General features: G+C 44.7%; 1 protein-coding gene across 2 annotated transcripts in view; it reads left to right on the forward strand.

Moving 5' to 3' along the window:
- mgat4c (mgat4 family member C) overlaps nucleotides 1-10,730 on the forward strand; it is a 177,484-nt gene that overhangs the window by 82,950 nt on the left and 83,804 nt on the right. The window lies entirely within an intron of this gene.

Here is a 10,730-nt window from a genome sequence, read left to right on the forward strand (position 1 = left end):
GTTTGTTTGCCTATGCGTCTATGTGCGTTTGTGAGTGATTGAGTGAGTGTGTATTACTCGTTTGTGTGGTACAGTATTTGTTTCTGTGTGTGTCGGTCATGGCAGCAGTGTGATGTGGGCGAAAGCTCCAGTTCCTTCGCAAGGCAGCGTTGTCAGCACTGGAGAGCTCCTCCTATGAGACCTCTCAAGTTCCCCCATAAGGCAGCGCTGTCAGCACTGGAGAGCTCCTCCTGTCATTCATGCCATCTGAAATTTGGGCTGTGAGATGAAGCAGGAGACAGGTATCCGTCGGAGGGCCTCTTTCTTCTCTGAGCCGGGGGAATCGAGGCGAGGAGGGCTGGTTTGTGGTGTGTGTGTGTCTGCGTGCGGGCGCGTGTGTGTGTGATGCTAGTGAAATATTCATACATGAGTAGGGTTTGACAAGCTCCACTTGACACTTTCATACTCATTTTCATCTCTCACTGTTCATCACAGCACTCCAGTGGAACACTGTACTCTTGACATGTATAGTAGTTATTGGTTGCCTACAGTTTAACATGTAGTTACAGTATGTACAGTATGTATGTATACAGTATGTTGTCGTGACTGAAGTAAGAGTACCACATACAATTCAGTGTCTAGATACAGTATACAGTATGCAGGATAGTATCTATTCTGATGCCTAGTCACTTTACCCTGCCTTCATGTACATATCTACCTCCAATACCTCGTATTCCTGCACATTGATCTGGTACTGGTACTGCCTGTATATACGTATATATATTTTTTTTTACCCCTTTTTCTCCCCAATTTCGTGGTATCCAAAGTTTTAATAGCTACTATTTTGTCTCAAAGGTCTCAAAGGCAAAGGTTGAAAGTCATGCGTCCTCCGATGGGACACTGGGACACTGGGACACTGTAAAGTCCATGGAGAATAAGAGCACCTCCTCCCAGCTGCCCACTGCACTGAGGCTAGGAAACACTGTCACCACCGATAAATCCACTATAATTGAGAATTTCAATAAGCATTTTTCTACGGCTGGCCATGCTTTCCACCTGGCTACCCCATCCCCGGTCAACTGCCCGGCACTCCCCACAGCAACTCGCCCAATCCCCCCCATTTCTCCTTCACCCAAATCCAGATAGCTGATGTTCTTATAGAACTGAAAAACCTGGACCCCTACAAATCAGCCGGGCTAGACATTCTGGACCTTCTCTTTTCAAAATGATCTGCTGAATTTGTTGCAACCCCTATTACTATCCTGTTCAACCTCTCTTTGTATTGTCTGAGATTCCCAAAGATTGGAAAGCTGCCGCGGTCATCCCCCTCTTCAAAGGGGAGACACTCTAGATTCAACTTGCTACAGACCTATATCCATCCTACACTGCCTTTCTAAGGTCATTCGAAACTACTAAGGTCTTTGCATACTACTCGCCAACAAGGTTGATGAAATCCGAGCAAGGGTAGCATTCCAGAGAGACATCAGAGACTGTAATGTTTTTTGCTTCACGGAAACATGGCTCACTCGGTGCAGCCAGCTGGTTTCTTCACGCATCGCGCCGACAGAAACAACCATCTTTCTGGTAAGAAGAGGGGCGGTGGGGTATGCCTTATGATTAACGAGACGTGGTGTGATCATAACAACATACAGGAACTCAAGTCCTTCTGTTCACCTGACTTAGAATTCATCACAATCAAATGTAGACCGCATTATCTACCAAGAGAATTCTCTTTGATTATAATCACAACCGTATATATTCCCCCCCAAGCAGACACATCGATGGCACTGAACAAACTTTATTTTATTCTTTGCAAACTGGAAACCACATATCCTGAGGCTGCATTCATTGTAGCTGGAGATTTTAATAAGGCTAATCTGAAAACAAGACTCCCTAAATTGTATCAGCATATCGATTGCGCAACCAGGGCTGGTAAAACCCTGGATCATTGCTATTCTAACTTCCGTGATGCATATAAGGCCCTACCCCGCCCTCCTTTCGGAAAAGCTGACCACGACTCCATTTTGTTGCTCCCTGCCTATAAACAGAGACTAAAACAGGAAGCTCCCGCGCTCAGGTGTGTTCAACGCTGGTCCGACCAATCTGATTCCACGCTTCAAGACTGCTTTGATCACGTGGATTGGGATATGTTCCGCATTGCTTCCAACAATAACATTGACGAATACGCTGATTCGGTGAGCGAGTTCATTAGAAAGTGCATTGACGATGTCGTTCCCATAGCAACGATTAAAACATTCCCAAACCAGAAACCGTGGATTTATGGCAGCATTCGGGTGAAACTGAAAGCGCGAACCACTGCTTTTAACCAGGGCAAGGTGACCGGAAACATGACCGAATACAAACAGTGTAGCTTTTCCCTCCGCAATGCAATCAAACAAGCTAAGCGTCAGTATAGAGACAAAGTAGAGTCACAATTAAACGGCTCAGACACAACAGGTATGTGGCAGGGTCTACAGTCAATCACGGATTACAAAAATAAAACCAGCCCCGTTACGGACCAGGATGTCTTGCTCCCAGACAGACCAAATAACTTTTTTGCCCGCTTTTAGGACAATACAGTGCCACTGACACAGCCCGCAACCAAGACATGCGGACTCTCCTTTACTGCAGCCGATGTGAGTAAAACATTTAAACGTGTTAACCCTCGCAAGGCTGCAGGCCCAGACGGCATCCCCAGCCGCGTCTTCAGAGCATGCGCAGACCAACTGGCTGGTGTGTTTACGGACATATTCAATCAATCCTTATCCCAGTCTGCTGTTCTCACATGCTTCAAGAGGGCCACCATTGTCCCTGTTCCCAAGAAAGCTAATGTAACTGAGCTAAACGACTACCGCCCCGTAGCACTCACTTCCGTCATCATGAAGTGCTTTGAGAGACTAGTCAAGGACCATGTCACCTCCACCCTACCTGACACCCTAGACCCACTCCAATTTGCTTACCGCCCAAATAGGTCCACAGACGACGCAATCGCAACCACACTGGACACTGCCCTAACCCATCTGGAGAAGAGGAATACCTACAGCTGAGCATTTAACACCATAGTACCCTCTAAACTCGTCATCAAGCTCGAGACCCTGGGTCTCAACCCCGCCCTGTGCAACTGGGTACTGGACTTCCTGACAGCCGTCCCCAGGTGGTGAGGGTAGGTAACAAAATCTCTACCTCGCTGATCCTCAACACTGGGGCCCCACAAGGGTGTGTTCTAAGCCCTCTCCTGTACTCCCCGTTCACCAACGACTGCGTGGCCATGCACGCATCCAACTCAATCATCAAGTTTGCAGACGACACTACAGTGGTAGGCTTGATTACCAACAACTACGAGACTGCCTACAGGGAGGAGGTGAGGGCCCTCGGAGTGTGGTGTCAAGAAAATAACCTCACACTCAAAGTCAACAAAACAAAGGAGATGATTGTGGACTTCAGGAGACAGCAGAGGGAGCACCCCCCTATCCACATCGATGGGACAGTAGTGGAGAGGGTACTAAGTTTTAAGTTCCTCGGCGTACACATCACGGACAAACTGAATTGGTCCACCCACACAGACAGCATCGTGAAGAAGGCGCAGCAGCGCCTCTTCAACCTCAGGAGGCTGAAGAAATTCGGCTTGTCACCAAAAGCACTCACAAACCTCTACAGATGCACAATCGAGAGCATCCTGTCGGGCTGTATCACCGCCTGGTACGGCAACTGCTCCGCCCACAACCGTAAGGCTCTCTAGAGGGTAGTGAGGTCTGCACAACGCATCACCGGGGGCATACTACCTGCCCTCCAGGACACCTACACCACCCGATGTCACAGGAAGGCCATAAAGATCATCAAGGACAACAACCACCCAAGCCACTGCCTGTTCACCCCGCTATCATCCAGAAGGTGAGGTCAGTACAGGTGCATCAAATCAGGGACCGAGAGACTGAAAAACATATTCTATCTCAAGGCCATCAGACTGTTAAACAGCCACCACTAACATTGAGTGGCTGCTGCCAACACACTGACTCAACTCCAGCCACTTTAATAATGGGAATTGATGGAATTTGATGTAAAATATATCACTAGCCACTTTAAACAATGCTACTTAATATAATGTTTACATACCCTCATCTCATATGTATATGTAAATACTGTACTCTATATCATCTACTGCATCTTTATGTAATACATGTATCACTAGCCACTTTAAACTATGCCACTTTGTTTACATACCCTACATTACTCATCTCATATGTATATACTGTACTCGATACCATCTATTGCATCTTGCCTATGCCGTTCTGTACCATCACTCATTCATATATCTTTATGTACATATTCTTTATCCCTTTACACTTGTGTGTATAAGGTAGTAGTTTTGGAATTGTTAGGTTAGATTACTCGTTGGTTATTACTGCATTCTCGGAACTAGAAGCAAAAGCATTTCGCTACACCCGCATGAACATCTGTTAACATGTGTATGTGTACGATTTTTTGATTTGATTTGAAAGCTTACCTACCATTTCGATTCCCACCTCCGCTATGCAATCTGGTTTCAGAGCTGGTCATGGGTGCACCTCAGCCATGCTCAAGGTCCTAAACGATATCATAACCACCATCGATAAGAGACATTACCGTGCAGCCGTATTCATCCACCTGTCCAAGACTTTCGACTCTGTCAATCACCACATTATTTTTGGCAGACTCAACAGCCTTGGTTTCTCAAATGATTGCCTCGCCTGGTTCACCAACTACTTTTCTGATAGAGTTCAGTGTGTCAAATCGGAGGGCCTGTTGTCCGGACCTCTTGCAGTATCTATGGGGGTGCCACAGGGTTCAATTCTCGGGCCGACTCTCTTCTCTGTATACATCAATGATGTCGCCCTCGCTGCTGGTGATTCTCTGATTCTATGTCTATGCAGACGACACCATTCTGTATTCTTCTGGCCCTTCTGGCCCGCACCTGCCAGCATCACTACTCTGGACTGTTCGGACTTAGAATATGTGGACAACTACAAATACCTAGGTGTCTGGCTAGACTTTAAACTCTCCTTCCAGACTCACATTAAGCATCTCCAATCCAAAATCTAGAATCGGCTTCCTATTTCGCAACAAAGCATCCTTCACTCATGCTGCCAAACATACCCTCGTAAAACTGATCATCCTACCGATCCTCGACTTCGGCGATGTCATCTATAAAATATCCTCCAACACTCTACTCAACAAATTGGATGCAGTCTATCACAGTGCCATCCGTTTTGTCACCAAAGCCCCATATATTACCCACCACTGCGACCTGTACGCTCTCGTTGGCTGACCATCGCTTCATACTCGTCGCATACCCACTGGCTCCAGGTCATCTACAAGTTTCTGCTAGGTAAAGCCCCGCCTTATCTCAACTCACTGGTCACCATAGCAGCACCCACCCATAGCACACGCTCCAGCAGTTATATCTCATTCGCCGCCTTTCCTTCCAGTTCTCTGCTGCCAATGACTGGAACGAACTGCAAAAATCACTGAAGCTGGAGACCCATATCTCCCTCACTAGCGTTAAGCACCAGCTGTCAGAGCACTGCACCTGTACATAGCCCATCTGTAAACAGCCCATCCAACTACCTCATCCCCATACTGTATTTATTTATTAATCTTGGTCCTTTGCACCCCAGTGTCTCTACTTGCACATTCATCTTCTGCACATCTTCCATTCCGGTGTCTAATTGGTATATTGTAATTACTTTGCCACCATGGCCTATTTATTGCCTTACCTCCCTTATCTTACCTCATTTGCACTCACTGTCTATAGGTTTTTCTTTTTTCTACTGTATTATTGACTGTATGTTTGTTAATTCCATGTGTAACTCTGTGTTGTTGTATGTGTCGAACTGCTGTGCTTTATGTTGGCCAGGTCGCAGTTGTAAATGAGAGCTTGTTCTCAACTAGCCTACCTGACTAAATAAATGTGAAATAAAAAAATAAATGTAAAAACACAGTCATGGGAAGCACAAATACAACGTCACAAATCACCCAGAAAAACAGTTACCTTCATCCTCAAACAAGTTCCCAATCAATACTTTAAATTGCCCAAATGCCACAAAAACATCAATTTTCTTCCAGCATTTCGATGCCTTAAAAGTAAAAGCAGATTTACCTAGCTTGGTGGAGACCCTAGAAACCTCCGTATTATACATGGAGTTCTATACCTTCAGGACCCCAATGCTATAGTTAATGTTATTCCAGATGGTTAAACTGATCCATCAAACAAAGTGACCAGGTTAGGCAGGCAAATTGCACCATTAAATCCAAATTAGATTCCACTCTCCAAATGGGGCGGAAGGTCTCAGAACACTTAATTCATTTCTACCAGATTAGTGGTGGAATATTCTCTAATGTCAATAACAGAAATGCTGCTCTCCTGACAGCAGGCATCTTTTAATCCAAGCTACTCACAGTGAGACAGCATTGATTGCTGCTGCCATGCTCTGCATAATTCAGCCATGCTGCTCATCCTCATAGAGCAATAAAAATATTAGCCTCAGGGGAAAAAGTAAACAGGAGAGTGAAAGTTGCAAATCATCACTTCATCCTCTTTTATTTTTTTCTCCAGTAGCGTCTCCATAGCTCATCATGAGGACGAGGCCCTATCTCCACATTCTGCAGAAATATCAATATAGATTCATGAGTCTCCCTGAAGCAAGGTCCTCAGCTAATTAAATCTGTAATCACTTTGTAGTGTAAAAACAGCAGAGGGGGGGGCTGCATGTTGAAATGAGGGCCAGTAGAGTTTTACTTAACAAAGAAAGATAATTGGGTTCAGGGCCATTCGTTCTCCTGATAAAATACAGAGGTTTCTACTCCCCATCAGGCTACTGATATCAGAATTCCCCCTGAAGAGAGAGAGAGAGAGACAGAGAGAGAGAGAGAGAGACACCGAGAGAGCGAGGGAGAGGCACAGAGAGAGAGAGAGGGACTGAGAGAGGTTACATGGAGGAGCAAGACACCGCCGTCAAGGGCACGACAGACAAGCACTCGTTTTGTCTTGAGGGTTTAAGTCAGTGATGGAATGGAGAAGGTAATGGGATTCAGGGGAGCTCCAGACAAAGCTGGAATTCTAATGGAGGACAGAGGGAGGAGATACTCTCTGTAGGAGTGCATGAACGCCTTTCATCTTTGGGGTATGGTTCAGTCTATCAAGGTGCTGCATGTTTTAGTGCTGCTTTCGTATGACCCAGGTACTAGCATGCTCACACGTCTCACTTTGCTATTCACCTATACACCACCTTGGACCCAGCCGAACCGTATAATTAAAATGAATATATTCTCAGGCAGATCACTTGCTCATGTTATGTGGACTGGCAAGCCTATTGGGTGAACCATTTGGACTTTTTGATTTGTGACACAATGAAAATGTGTACAACGACGTACTCTCTCAGACTCAACCTCTTTTATCATGGTCCTTCGAGATGGATAGGAACAGTACAAACTCTCTCCAGACATCATCAAAACGATGAGATGTTATTTTCCTTTGGGGTCACATGACAAGAAAACATAAACTCTCTCTGGAAGTATTCATCATCAGTGAGCTGAGTATTCAGGTTGGCCCCTCCTCCTCTTCCGTGTTACTGCACACTCTTCTGTGTTACTCACATGTGTGCCCTTTCCCAGTGCACATCATGTAAAGGACTCAGACTGGGTGAGAGGAGAGGCAGGCCAACCACAGTATGTCGGGGTTATCCATACCCTGGAGGAATGTCCATGGTGACCTGATTTCCTCCTGTTATGTCCCACATTTCCTGGGCCATTCGCTCTCCGATTCTCTAATCCACCTGATCCTGACCGCCACTGCCATTTTGTGGAAAATAAAAATGTAAATCAGAGAAATCTTGAGCTATCATGAGAACAATTTTGTATTTTACTCATAATCCATCTAACCTTAGACGTGAAGTGTTCTCGACTCCCTGTAGAGATGTCTGTTCCCTTCTTTGATTCTGACCAATAATTAAAATCATAGAAGTTATAAGAAACAATAACTCTCAGGTCATCTTAGATCTGGTTTTGAAATTACTCTTTGAATTACATTGATAATGATGTTGCTTGTTGTTTCCAACATCAGTGGAATACATCAGCAGAGGGTTTTGAAGAGCCCGCCACGGTCCTCCTCATTCCTCGGTCTCATGCTGTCACATTTATTACCCAGATCTGAGTTATGGTCTGTTGATTCTTCACATCTTCAGTACTGTCTTTCATTTTAGCATCTGGGCTTAATTGGTGCGATGCTGTAAAGCCACAGCTGCTCTGTCTGTTAGGGCAATAAATTACCCCAATTAGGAGGCAAACAAAGGGGCTTGGCTGTCTGATCAATGCTGCAGCCACTCTGGTACACACCCATAGGTAGAGGCTGAGTCCCAAACGGTACACTATTCCCTACATAGTGCACTACTTTTGAGCCCTATGGAGTCCTCCTCCCTGATCAAAAGCAGTGCACTGTAGGGAATAGGGTGCCGTTCGGGACGCAGGCAGGGAAGGACATGCTGTAACGAGGCTTCATTGACACTGAGTTTATCTCAAACACCTGTGTCCCATTTTGGCCTGGAATCCAACTGCTTCCTGCATCATCTGCATCAGGAAGCATATACCATGGATGAGATTTAAACAGACATTTTGACGGCATCCACCTCTGATGAAAATATATTTGACTGCAGGGTGTAGTACGCCAAGCAGTTTAGAATGTGTGTTGGCCATAACATGGTAACAGCACCTCCGCTACTGCTTCACATCTACAGTATGTTTGAGCGCCATAGCAGAAGCATCATATTAAAACAAAGAAAATATAGGACTAAGTACCTAATCTGTGTATTGAGTGTAAATTACAGAGCTGGTTGCATATGGGGTTCAACATATACATTCTATAATACAGTCTATAATCCCACCCCAATGCCAGTAATCACTGGATAATCTCCACAGAAAGGAGGGAAGGATACAGAGGAGGAATAACAATAGAAACACCTGTGCCACTTCACAGTTACTATGCCGTAAACCATCACTTTATTCTTCAGTTGGAAAACATTGCCATTTACCCTCTCCATTGCTACATGATATGACATATTAATGTGAAACTGCAAAATACTTTGGTTCTAGGTCCACTGTATTGCAAAGCACCATGACTCTGTCAAGCAAGTCTGGCAAGCGAGAGGTAGCCTAGCCGTTAAGAGTGTTGGGTCAGTAATCGAAAGGTTGCTGGTTTGATTCCCTGAGGCAACTAGGTGAAAAATATGTCAATGTACCCTTGAGCAAGGCACTTAACTCTAATTGCTCCTGTAAAGTGCTATGGATAAGAGTGTTTGCTAAATTACTAAAATTAGATTAAAAGCCATGAAACAAACAATAGAGAAAGGAGATTTCTTTTTTTTCAAGTTTTTTGTCCTGATCTAATCATCTCTCTCTCTTTACATCTGGCCCAGCCACACCATCCTTAATCTCTCCACTAACGGAGGCCTTAAGAACTGAACACTCCATTAAGCCGGACAGAGTTTGACAAGAACAATGAAGTGCGCTTTTTCCTGTGGCCTCGAGTGTCTGTCTGAATAATGAGGGGCATTGTGGACCCTCCGCATTCTCCTTCTCCTTCCATCCGATTCACTCTTCCTCTTCCTGTTCCCTCCATCTCATTCACTCTTCCTGTTCCCTTCATCTCATTCACTCTTCCTCTTCCTGTTCCCTCCATCTCATTCACTCTTCCCCTTCCTGTTCCCTCCATCTCATTCACTCTTCCTCTTCCTGTTCCCTTCATCTCATTCACTCTTCCCATTGAAGATCCAGTCTGGAGAGAGAAAGGGTCTGGAGAGAGAAAGGTTCTGGAGAGAGAGTCTGGAGAGAGAGTCTGGAGAGAGAGGGAGAGAGAGGGCGAGAGAGCGAGCGAGCAATAGAGTGTGTGTGGGGGGGTCTCGGGATCTGTGATTGTCTCAGAATAGAATGGTCATGTAAGACCTGTCACTCTAATTTTGGGAAAAGTGAATTGGATAAATTATGTGTGGGTTTTTCAAACCGAGACCCTCATTTTTGCCATTTATATCCTGCGATGAACAATGGTAAAAAATGTTTCAGTTTAATGGTTTTAATACACAGATTAATACACAAATATGACAGAACAGTGTTGAGACACCGCAGCACAGAGAGCTACACAGTATAGCGTGTCAGAGAGATATTATTATTGTGATTCATCTTTGAGGCAAGCTAATATTATAAACTCAGTCACACCCACCCACAAACTGGGTTTATTGTATTCATTTATGAAAGGGGAACTCTATGCTGTAATCTAAACAAGTGGATTGATCATTTAATTCAAGTATCTTGCTCTTCGGAGGAGCAATTAAATGGTTATTACCGATCAACAAAATTGTTCTAACCAACAGTCCATGAAATTGAGAATATTTTTTATATTAAAGTAAGAAGACGTTTTATATCTAATTACAAACCGAGTCCGAGCCCTGAATGCTTTGGCTGAAAGCCTTATACCACGGCTATGACAAAACATTTATTTTTACTGTTCTAATTATGTTTGTAACAGGTTTATAATAGCAATAAGGCACATCGGGGGTTTGTGGTATATGGCCAATACACCACGGCTAAGGCCTGTATCAAGGCACTCTGCGTTGCGTCGTGGGTAAGAACAGTCCTTAGCCGTAGTATATTGGCCATAAACCACATCCCCTCGTGCCTTATTGCTTAAGTAACTCACTCAGAGGCACAACCAGGAATGGTGTAGA

This window comes from Oncorhynchus mykiss, chromosome 2 (assembly GCF_013265735.2).
Source record: "Oncorhynchus mykiss isolate Arlee chromosome 2, USDA_OmykA_1.1, whole genome shotgun sequence".
NCBI lineage: Eukaryota > Metazoa > Chordata > Actinopteri > Salmoniformes > Salmonidae > Oncorhynchus > Oncorhynchus mykiss.